At 50.4% G+C, this 9,470-nt stretch overlaps 1 protein-coding gene and 1 pseudogene across 2 annotated transcripts in view; one reads left to right on the top strand and one right to left on the bottom strand.

Annotated features, from left to right (window-relative positions):
• SLC39A11 (solute carrier family 39 member 11) overlaps positions 1-9,470 on the top strand; it is a 224,310-nt gene that overhangs the window by 472 nt on the left and 214,368 nt on the right. The gene's annotated exons all lie outside the window — the stretch shown is intronic.
• Positions 4,265-6,625, bottom strand: LOC138995047 (small ribosomal subunit protein eS26 pseudogene; annotated as a pseudogene).

The raw sequence follows: 9,470 nt of genomic DNA, 5'->3' as shown, positions 1-9,470 counted from the left end.
ACTTCCGTCCGGCGGCCCCGCCGCGGGCGTCATCTTGGTTGGGGGCGGAAGTACTTCCGCCCCGCTGGCAGCAAGGTCTGTTTCCGGCGGGCGCTGAACAGCGCAGGCCCTGCGCGGCGTTTTTAAAAAGGGAGACCACGTGGTTAGGTTACATCGCCAAGACTGACAGGCTGTGTGCGGGCCCAGCCTCACGGGGATCTGAAGCCCTTCCCAGCGCAAGGGGGAGCCTTTCCTCGTCGGAGTTCATGATCGTAATCAAACACCCGGCGTCGGGTTGTGAAGTCTCAGGATGCTCCTGTCCCTCCTTGGGCCTGTCAGGACCCCGGACAGTGGTCGTTCCCCAGCGGCGAGGCGCTGGCGCTCTGGGTCGGTGCCTTTCCCTCGGAACCCCACAGGCTCCCGGCGTCCTGGGCCATCCGGAGCCGGGTGGACGCCAGAGCCGACCGCTGGTACTGCACTGCGGCTGGCCTGCAGCTCGAACACTGCTCCCTGCTGCGGCGTCTTTGCGACTCATTTCCCGTGGTCCTGAGCCTAATGCTGTGGTAGGAAAAGGGACGTGTGAGTCCGCTTTTGTTCTTTGGAAAGAGTGACCTCACGGGTGCTCTGAACCGGGACGGAGCGCAGGCTGCCCTCCTCCAGGGGTTGTGTGCGCACTGGTTTTGCTTGTTTTTTCTTGTTTTTCTATTGTTGATGAATAAGTTGGTTAGTTCTTTGGGGATTTTCGTTTCAAACTAGTGTTTTGCCATTGAAGATGTTTCCCTGATACAGGCTTCCCTTGGCACCACCAGTCCGGGAGGAGGGGATGGGAGAGAGGGAAGACCATAGTCCTGAGAAAACAGTGCCAAGGAGGGTGGTGATGGTGGAGGCGTCACCTGACACCAACTCAATAATAAAATTTGGAGAGTGTGGCCTGTTTCTTCTAGGTATTTCTGTGACACTTCATTAAGACACACACACACAAACATTTATTGAAGACCTCTATACTAATGTAGAGAGAATGCTATAATGTGCCTACCAGCAAGGTATACTTAGTAATAACTCAAGGTCAGTCTTACCTATATTGCTGCCCACTTCCTCTCTCACCCACCACCTCCATTATCTTGATGCAAACCCCAAACATAAAATAATTTCAATCTGTAAACAAGCCATCCTATATAATAAAGAGGTAATATGCAAATTAACCCTTACACTGTCACAAGATGGCTGCGCCCACAGCAGAGGCAGGGTTCCTGTAACGAGCGATCAGGGACCTGAGGCTGCATGGCACCAGGCTGGGTCGGGGGACCTGAGGCTGCACCCCCCTACCTGGCAGGGCTTGAGAGGGGTGGGGCCGGCTGGGTCTGGATCTCACCCAATGGGGGTGGGACTGGCCAGGTCTGGTTCTTGCGTGATTTCAAGGTGCACACAGGTGGGCAGGGACTTGACTCTGGGTCCCATGGTGTGCCCCATACTCTGACAGGAGGAAGATTTTCATATACATTTTACTAGTTTTCTTTCATCTCTGACACTTCTATTATAGAGAAAGGGCAAATAGCAATATTAAAATATTTCCTCTAATTAATTCCCTTTTAATGTGCACAAATTTTGTGCACCGGGCCCCTAGTTCATTTATAATATTCAACTTTAGCTCACAGTAGTCCTACAATGTAGGGAATATCCATTTTACAAATGGATAACCTGGGACCCTCAGAGGCAAATGGATTTACTCAGTAATAGTATAATTTTCAAAGCCTGTTCAACAAAATGATCTGATGTACCAGGTTGGTATGAATAGTTATTCTATATATGAAAAAAACCCAGACAGCTCATTTATACCTGCCCAGGTTACGTAGCTAATAAGTGACAGAATCAGCCCTTGGACCTAGCCTTTTGAATTCCTGGCTCCTTCCTTTCCCACTTTGTCACACAACTTCTCACAAACTCAAAAAACACTCCCCGGTGATGGAGCTGCAATTTGCTGTCACTGCATCCCATTCTGTAGGGGACCCTTGTCTGTGCTTGGCTGCCCAACATCTGCGGAACATCTCTTCTGTGTCTGAGTAAGTCGCCTCTGTATGGCAAGATCTTTTCCCCTTAGAGCTACTCGGTTATTGGCCAATCAGACACAACCACCTAGGACTTTGAATGGAGAGCTAGTGGTGCCACGAAGCAGGGACAGTGGAGATCTCATTGTTGGCAGAGGAAGCACCGGTAGCAGCCATTCTCTGAGACATCCAGCTGCAGGGCCGGTGGCAGCAGTGGGTGACCACAATGATATCCTCCTGGTTCTGGATGTTTAGCTCCCTTTGTTCCTCTCTGCCCATTGAGCCCAGTTTTCTACCTTCTCCAGAGATTCTATGAGTTGTCTAATATCTTAATGACAGATTTCATTTCTTTGAAAAATCAGTTTTGGTTGCCAGCCCTAGAGACTGTGCTGACACACTCCCAAGTTTCCAGCTCCATGAGTTTGTCTGATGTCTTTTTAAAAAAATGTTTTGTTGTTGTTTTGTTTTTTAGAGACAGAGGAAGGGAGAGGGATAGAGAAATAGAAACATTGATGAGAGACTGGGAATGGAACCAGTGACCTCTTGGTTCATGGGTTGATGGTCAACCACTGAGCCACACTGGGTGAGCTGCTTGATGTAATGTCAACATATCAGTTAGGGCGTGGGGACCTACGGGCTTGTTTACGGTGGCTTGCACTTGTGCACGCACCTGTCATTACAGGTGTATAGAGAAGAGGCGAGCTCGGCAGCTGATGTCTCCGCTGTGGGGGCGTGTTTTGAAGGCAGTGCTTTCCCTAACCTTCCTCTCTGCTTCCCCGGACAAGTTCATCTGTTGCCCTGTAGATGCCACTGTTGCTCTTCTGCCTGCAGAACCCAGCATCTAACAGCCTCGAAGGAACGGGCTTTGACTTTATACTCTTCGGTCTCCTTTCTAAGTTAGAGGCAGTAGCCCTGTCCTCTGCCTTCTGCCTTCTCGCCCTGTCAGAGCCAGGATTGGGCAGAGAGGTCAGCCTCAGCGGCCGGACTGGGTGCTGTGCCAGGGACAGACAGGCAGAGATGAGAACTAAAGTCTTTTTTTTTCCCTCTTGGAGATATATGAGTAAAGCTACCTCCCCCCTGCCCCCCCCCCCCCCACATTTTATTGCCATCAATTGTTTTGCTTTAAGGATGAGTGTGTGTGTGTGTGTGTGTGTACTGTGCAGTGACTCTTAATATCACGTTTTCTTCTTTTCACCTTAAATCTTTAAGGGCAGAATTTTAAACATCCAGTGTGTGAATTCAAGAGATTATATTTAGATCCTCCTGGGCCCCTGAAATCCAACCTAGGCATTCCGCCAATTATAACAGCTGTAATTTTGGGCTCCATCTAGGCACTTTGCATATATCATCTTTAATTCTCACAATAATCCTGCAGCCGAGGTGGTCTTACACTCACTCGATGGGTAAAACAGGTTCAGGAGGACCAAGGAACCTGTCTGAGATTATGCAGGTAGTCACGGCTGAGTCTGTCCTCAGGCCCCAGTCTGACTCTAAAGTCCTTGATCTTTCTGCCTTGTCACCTTTTTAGCTTCAAAGAAAGCCATCAGATGGGCCAAACAATTCTGAGCAACATTGAGATGGTTCCTACACTGTTTCCTACCCTTTGCCTGAAGGTGGGTCTCTGCTGCCCAGCTGGCGTGGCTCAGTAGTTGAGCATCGACCTATGAACCAGGAAGTTATGGTTCGATTCCCGGTCAGAGCACATGCCCGGGTTGTGGGCTTGATCCCCAGTAGGGGGTGTGCAGGAGGCAGCTGATCAGTGATTGTCATCATTGATGTTTCTATCTTTCCCTCTCTGAAATAAATAAAAATATATATAAAAATAAAGGTATGGCAGTTTGGGGACTCAAGCTGGGGTGGCTCTCCAGGGGCCTGGGGGCAGAGGGCCCATGGGGTGGCCATGCCTGGTAGGCGAGTGTCTGCATGCTGGAGGGCTGTCTTTCAAACGTGGAGACATATTCTGACGTTCTTACTACTTTTTTCTGGGCCCATTGGAACTCTTCTCTCATTCTGAACATTGAGGGGCTAGGCTTCTCCTTACTTTTAATAGAAATAGAAAACCCACACCAGCATGACGCCTGAAATTAGAAGGGTTTTTCACAGATTTTTTTTTTTTTGCAGACACCACCTGCTCTCTTTCCTTTATGCAAAATGCAGTCTAGCATCTGGGAAAGGGCCCCACAGACCTTGGTTCCCAAACTCAGTGATTCCACAAATATTTGCAAAGTGAGTGAATGGTGTCATGCATACATGTCACAATCACAGAGTCGAGGCTCAAAAGACGAGCCAGGAAGGGCCAAGGGGTCTTTGGCCAGCAGTTGCCTAACTGTTGGAATACAGACCGCAGGAGGACGGTTCCCAGTCCCACCACACTCGTTGCAATGCCTGGTTTCCGATCAGGTGGCTGCGCTCACAGCCTCTCACTGTTCACGCTGCACCGTGAACCTGCTGAATCCTATCCCTGAGCTCCGACGATGCCGGAGGGAGGCCTGTGTTCTCATCGTGTGCGGGTGGAATGAGGATGGGGCATCGCTAACACGGGGAAAGCAGAATGACCTCGGGACAGGAAAAGAGGAAATGGAACTCCCCTGAGCTGGAGAAATGGAAAGGGAGAAAGCAGAAAGGAAGAAAAAAAGAAAAGGAGAGGAATCAGACAGCAAGTGAACAGAGAGTGAAGAAAAGGAAGGGAGATTCGATCTGGTAAAGGGCAGGCGGTGTCCCTGAAGGAGTGGACAGAGGGGCTGGACAGAAGGTTGAATTCCACATTGCTGCCCGGTGGGAGTCAGACTTCTGGTGTTTGCTCTTGGCCGAGATGCCGATGGGATAGAGAGGCTCACGCAGTCGTCTTGACGGCTTATCTTTATGGCAGTGTTTATCAGCCTGTGTCCACTGGAGATGACATTTGCAGAAAAAGGTGGTGGCTATTTGACTTACCTGTTTGCAGATACCCTGAGCCTCTGCCTTCAACAAATAGCCAGGCAGGCGTCACAGCTGATGGAGGGGACCTGGGCGTCAGTCAACACCTTGACTGACAGAGGTGATTGAGAAGCTCACACTCCAAACTTCATGTCCTTGACTGGCGTGTGACTGAGTCCTTAATATGTTAACCAGTCCTGTGCTGGATGCTCAGGAGGATACGAAAGACATTCGATTGAAAGCCAATGGTTCTGGCCCAGCCAGTGTAGCTCAGCGGTTGAGCATCAACCCAGGAAGCAAAAGGCTGATAGTTCAGTTCCAGGTCAGGGCACATGCCCGGGTTGCGGGCTCAATCCCCTGTGGGGCGTGTGCAGGAGGCAACTGATGGATGATGTTTCTCTCTCATCACTGTTTCTATCTCTCTAACCCTTTCCCTTGCTCTCTCTAAAATCAATAAAAACATTTTTTTTAAAAGTGCTATGTAGCAAAGGTGTGGGTTCTTGGCAAGAGACACACATATGAACCATCAGCCTTAGTTTACTCATCTGTAGAATGGGAATCACAATGGTACCTCCTTCATAGAGGTCCTGTGGGAATTGAAATGAGAGGATGCATGTAAAAAGTGCTTCCAGCAGCTTGGGACACCCTGAGCACTCAAACAGTGTGCTAATTCTCTTTTTGGATTTTAGCAGTCGAGTTTGTGGTTAAGACTCCATTTTAAGCAGTTGGACATTTATGTTTTGATTTTGAGTGAAAGGAAAATGAGATGATGATTTTAAAAAATAGCTGTTTTCTTTGACCTAATTTTAAAACTCTTGACATTTTTCTCTGACCGGTTTTGCTGTCAGCCAGACCTGGCAGGTCTCTGTGGCATTTTCAGAGCACCTGTCTTGTCGTCTGCTTCACAGTGACTTAGCCGTGCTATTTGATCAAGGTTACAAAAGCGGGAAGAAATCAGACAGGGCCGTTAAAAATTGGGCTGCGACCCTAGCCGGTTTGGTCATGGTTGAGTGTTGACCTATGAACCAGAAGGTCACGGTTTGATTCCAGGTCAGGGCATGTGCGGGCTCAGTCCCCAGTAAGGGGTGTGCAGGAGGCAGCCGATCAATGAGTCTCATCATTGATGTTTCTATTTCTCTCTCCCTGTCCCTTCTCTGAACTCAATACAAAAATATTTTTAATAGATAAATTTTAAAAAATCGGTCTGTGGACAAAATGGAACTCACCAGTGGTTGTCAGTTCTTAAGCTTATTATTATTATTATTGAAATACAATTTCCATTTATTTCCCCCCCGGAGAACTTTTCTTCACTCTTTAAAGACTCAGCTCCTTCCATGGGCTTTGGTGGAGGTCGTGGGGCAGCACCCACAGGTCTGAATCGGGGTCGGGGTGTTCGGTCCTCCCGGGCTTCACGAGAACGGTTCCTGACTCCCTTTCTGTGAATGGCACAGCTCACACAGCAATGCAGCTTCACATACAGCTTGGGAAGCACATAGGCGTCGAAGACACTCGCTTCGGAGACGTCCCGAACGGCTGCGGCCTCCACTGTGTTTCGAATGACAAACTTCTTAACGGCCTTGTCCTTGGGCACGCACCCGGCGCAGTGGGTGCAACGAATAGGCTGCCCATGGCCTCGGCATTTTTTGGCACGACCGTTATTCCTTCTTTTCTTGGTCATCTTGGAAATGAGGACCCGAGAGAGGAGCAAGCTTATTATTATTTTTGCTACCAAACCAGTGATTGCTAAGACATCTAGAAGACATTTCGTGGGGCTTAGATTTTAAAACAAATTGTAAAATTCTTAAGTTTCCAGGCCAGTGTTTTAGGAAACCTGGAAAGTGTGGGTTATGTCACCTCAGACTCTCCCGTTTTCCCGAACACGAGGGATCTTTTCACAGGTGAGTTCGGAGCAGGCCTTAGTCTGAGTCCCTCCCGTTGAGTGTAGGGTTTCATGGGAAGGTGGTTTATAAAACAGGACATTTGCAAAAGGAAAAAGTCACTGAAAAGAAATGTTTGCTTTTTGCTTCCAAGTGTATACAGTCAGTTGGAACAGCAAAGGTACAATGGCTGACAGAGAAGCAAACAGACTCAAAGTCAGTGGCGGCCTATTTGAAAGCAAAAGCAGTTTCAGCGATTGTTTCCTAAGCGCGGGACATGCAGGAATGCCGTGTTAACAAGTTCCGTGAGAACAACAGGAACATCGAGTTATGTGCACCCCTATTCCTGACATATTAAAGCCATCCATCACGTCACGTAATTGACACTGTTTTTGCAGCTGGGGCTGCTGACGGCGTTTACTGGATGTCCCAGGCTTCCTGGTGTCCACGGGGCATGGGAGGAGGCGGGGGGCCGAGCGCCCGAAGGCGCCCATGCCATGACCCCCACCACCTTCAGAAAGGGGCAGGGGTGGGCGTGGGGGGCGGGTGAAATGCCGCGGGGGAGAGAAGGGAGTTTTCAGTCTCCTTGGATAATGATTGATGTACTGTTTGTAAAAACCCACTGCTGTTTATCGGTGACTGACAGCCGGAGAGTGATGGGGAGGCTATGAAATCACGAGTGAGTGTTCTTTAGCAAAAAATGCACTGTGCACATTAAACTGTCTCTAAACAGGGTTCCAAAAGACACCTGTGCACACGCGCATCTGACCTTTCCAGCCGGGCCGGGTCTCAGGCCCCTGGACGCTCGCTGGAGACTTTCCCGGGGAAGAGGCTTCTGAACGGCTCTGGGAGTGACTTGTCCGCTGGCCCTTGGTTCACCAGGAGCAGGCGAGGTGGGCGGCTGCTGGAGTGCCTCTCTGTGTGGCTGGTGGCCGATTTCCTCCTGCAGCCCCGGGAGCCAGGCTTCCTGAGCGGCCTGTTCCAGCTGGGAGCCTCTCCTCGAGCCACGCAGGGACCTGCAGGGGGGAGGTGCGGAGGGAGAGAAGGAGGCCCCGCAGGACCCCGGGCCTCTGTCGGCCGGCCGTGTCCTTCACCATCGGTTCCCATCCAGACTTTACGAAAACCAAGTGTCCCTTTTCATTGTAGACTTCTCACAAAGAGAAGGCATTGTTTTAAATTGCCAATGTTAACTGTAGATCTGAGAGAACCTGTTTTGAAAGATAGATCGAATCCAGCTAGCAAGGCTCAGTGGTTGAGCATCGACCTATGAACCAGGAGGTCACGGCTCCATTCCCGGTCGGGGCACATGCCCGGGTTTCGGGCTCCATCCCCGGTGTGGGGTGTGCAAGAGGCAGCCAATCAATGATGCTCTCTCATCATTGATGTTTCTCTCTCTCTCTCTCACTCTCCCTTCTCTGAAATCAAACATGGGCTCTGTTGCCTCACACGTGTGCCTTGCATCATGTGTGTGTGTGTTTGAGGGCCCAGCTGCGGTGCAGATGAAGGATAACTTGAGAGATTCAGACATCCGGCCCGTTCTCCTGAATGGGATGCTGATTAACGTTAAAAAAGCAACTAAGCCTGTGTCATGTCCTACGAGAACTATTTGGGTTTCTTGTTAGAAAATAATACCCATGAGAAAAAAACGCCAGCTCACTCAGTACTGACCATATGCCCTCGCCTGGGGACAGGAGCCCTCCCAGGTCCGGCCACCACCTGCCAGGCAGGGGTCATGGTCCAGGAGTGGCCCGCTGCTCCAAGGCGGTACCGGGTGACGTCACAGGGAGTCCTGTGGAGCTGAGCACGGTCTTCCCCTTTTGAGACGGGCAGTTTCCCCTCAGGCCCCCCCTACTGGCCACTTTGTAATCTCTTCTTTGTCAGGACCTGGGGCACTTGTGTCTCCTTCTGTTCCAGGGCTGACCCAGTGTTACTTGGGGGTCCATAGTGCGCCCCCTTTCTCTGTCCAGGGACCGTCACTGCAAAGAGACCTTCTCACTGCTTAGGCCACTGGAGGCCCCAGGCATCGAGTAACGGGAGTGGCCAGGGTGGGAAGCCATTGCAGATTTCTTCTAAGTGGACCTGATGCTCACTCAACAGGCTTTTCTTGAAGGACAGGGCAACTCGATCTTTAAGCAGCACAGCCCTTCCCGCCCCCGCCCTGGAACAGGCTTAGGACTGGGGATCCTGAGCTGAACTTGTCGCTGGCTTTCCTTCAGCAACGGTGTGGGATTTTACTGCATGAAATTTATGTAACAAGTTCCCCCTGTAGTCTCATCTCATAATGATCTCTTTTTATTTTTACATGGATTTATCTCTCATAAGTCTTAGTGAACATGTTTTTCCAGGCCACAGTGAGTACTTCTGGGAAGGAGGTGGTGTGAGTAATGTGGAAGCTGGAATGGAGGCAGTGCGTGAGCAGCTGTGGCCACAGAGGGGTTCTCCGTCACCCTCACAGCCAAGCAGCCCTGGCGGGGAGAGGACGGCTCCTTTTTACCTGGGGTGCCATCTGGGCGTGCGGCTCCACGAGGGAGGGGTTCATAGAAGCCCCGAGATGATGGAGTCGTGGCAAACACCCAATTGTATGTTTCGTCACACCCTGGCAATTGGGACCAGCCCATGAAGTGGGCATTGTTTTATTTCTTGTCACTGGTAC

This window comes from Myotis yumanensis, unplaced genomic scaffold (assembly GCF_028538775.1).
Source record: "Myotis yumanensis isolate MYYU_CA2020_CCGP unplaced genomic scaffold, mMyoYum1.0.hap1 SCAF_16, whole genome shotgun sequence".
NCBI lineage: Eukaryota > Metazoa > Chordata > Mammalia > Chiroptera > Vespertilionidae > Myotis > Myotis yumanensis.
The sequence above is the reverse complement of the archived record's forward strand: the minus strand, read 5'-3'. Positions and strand labels throughout refer to the sequence as shown.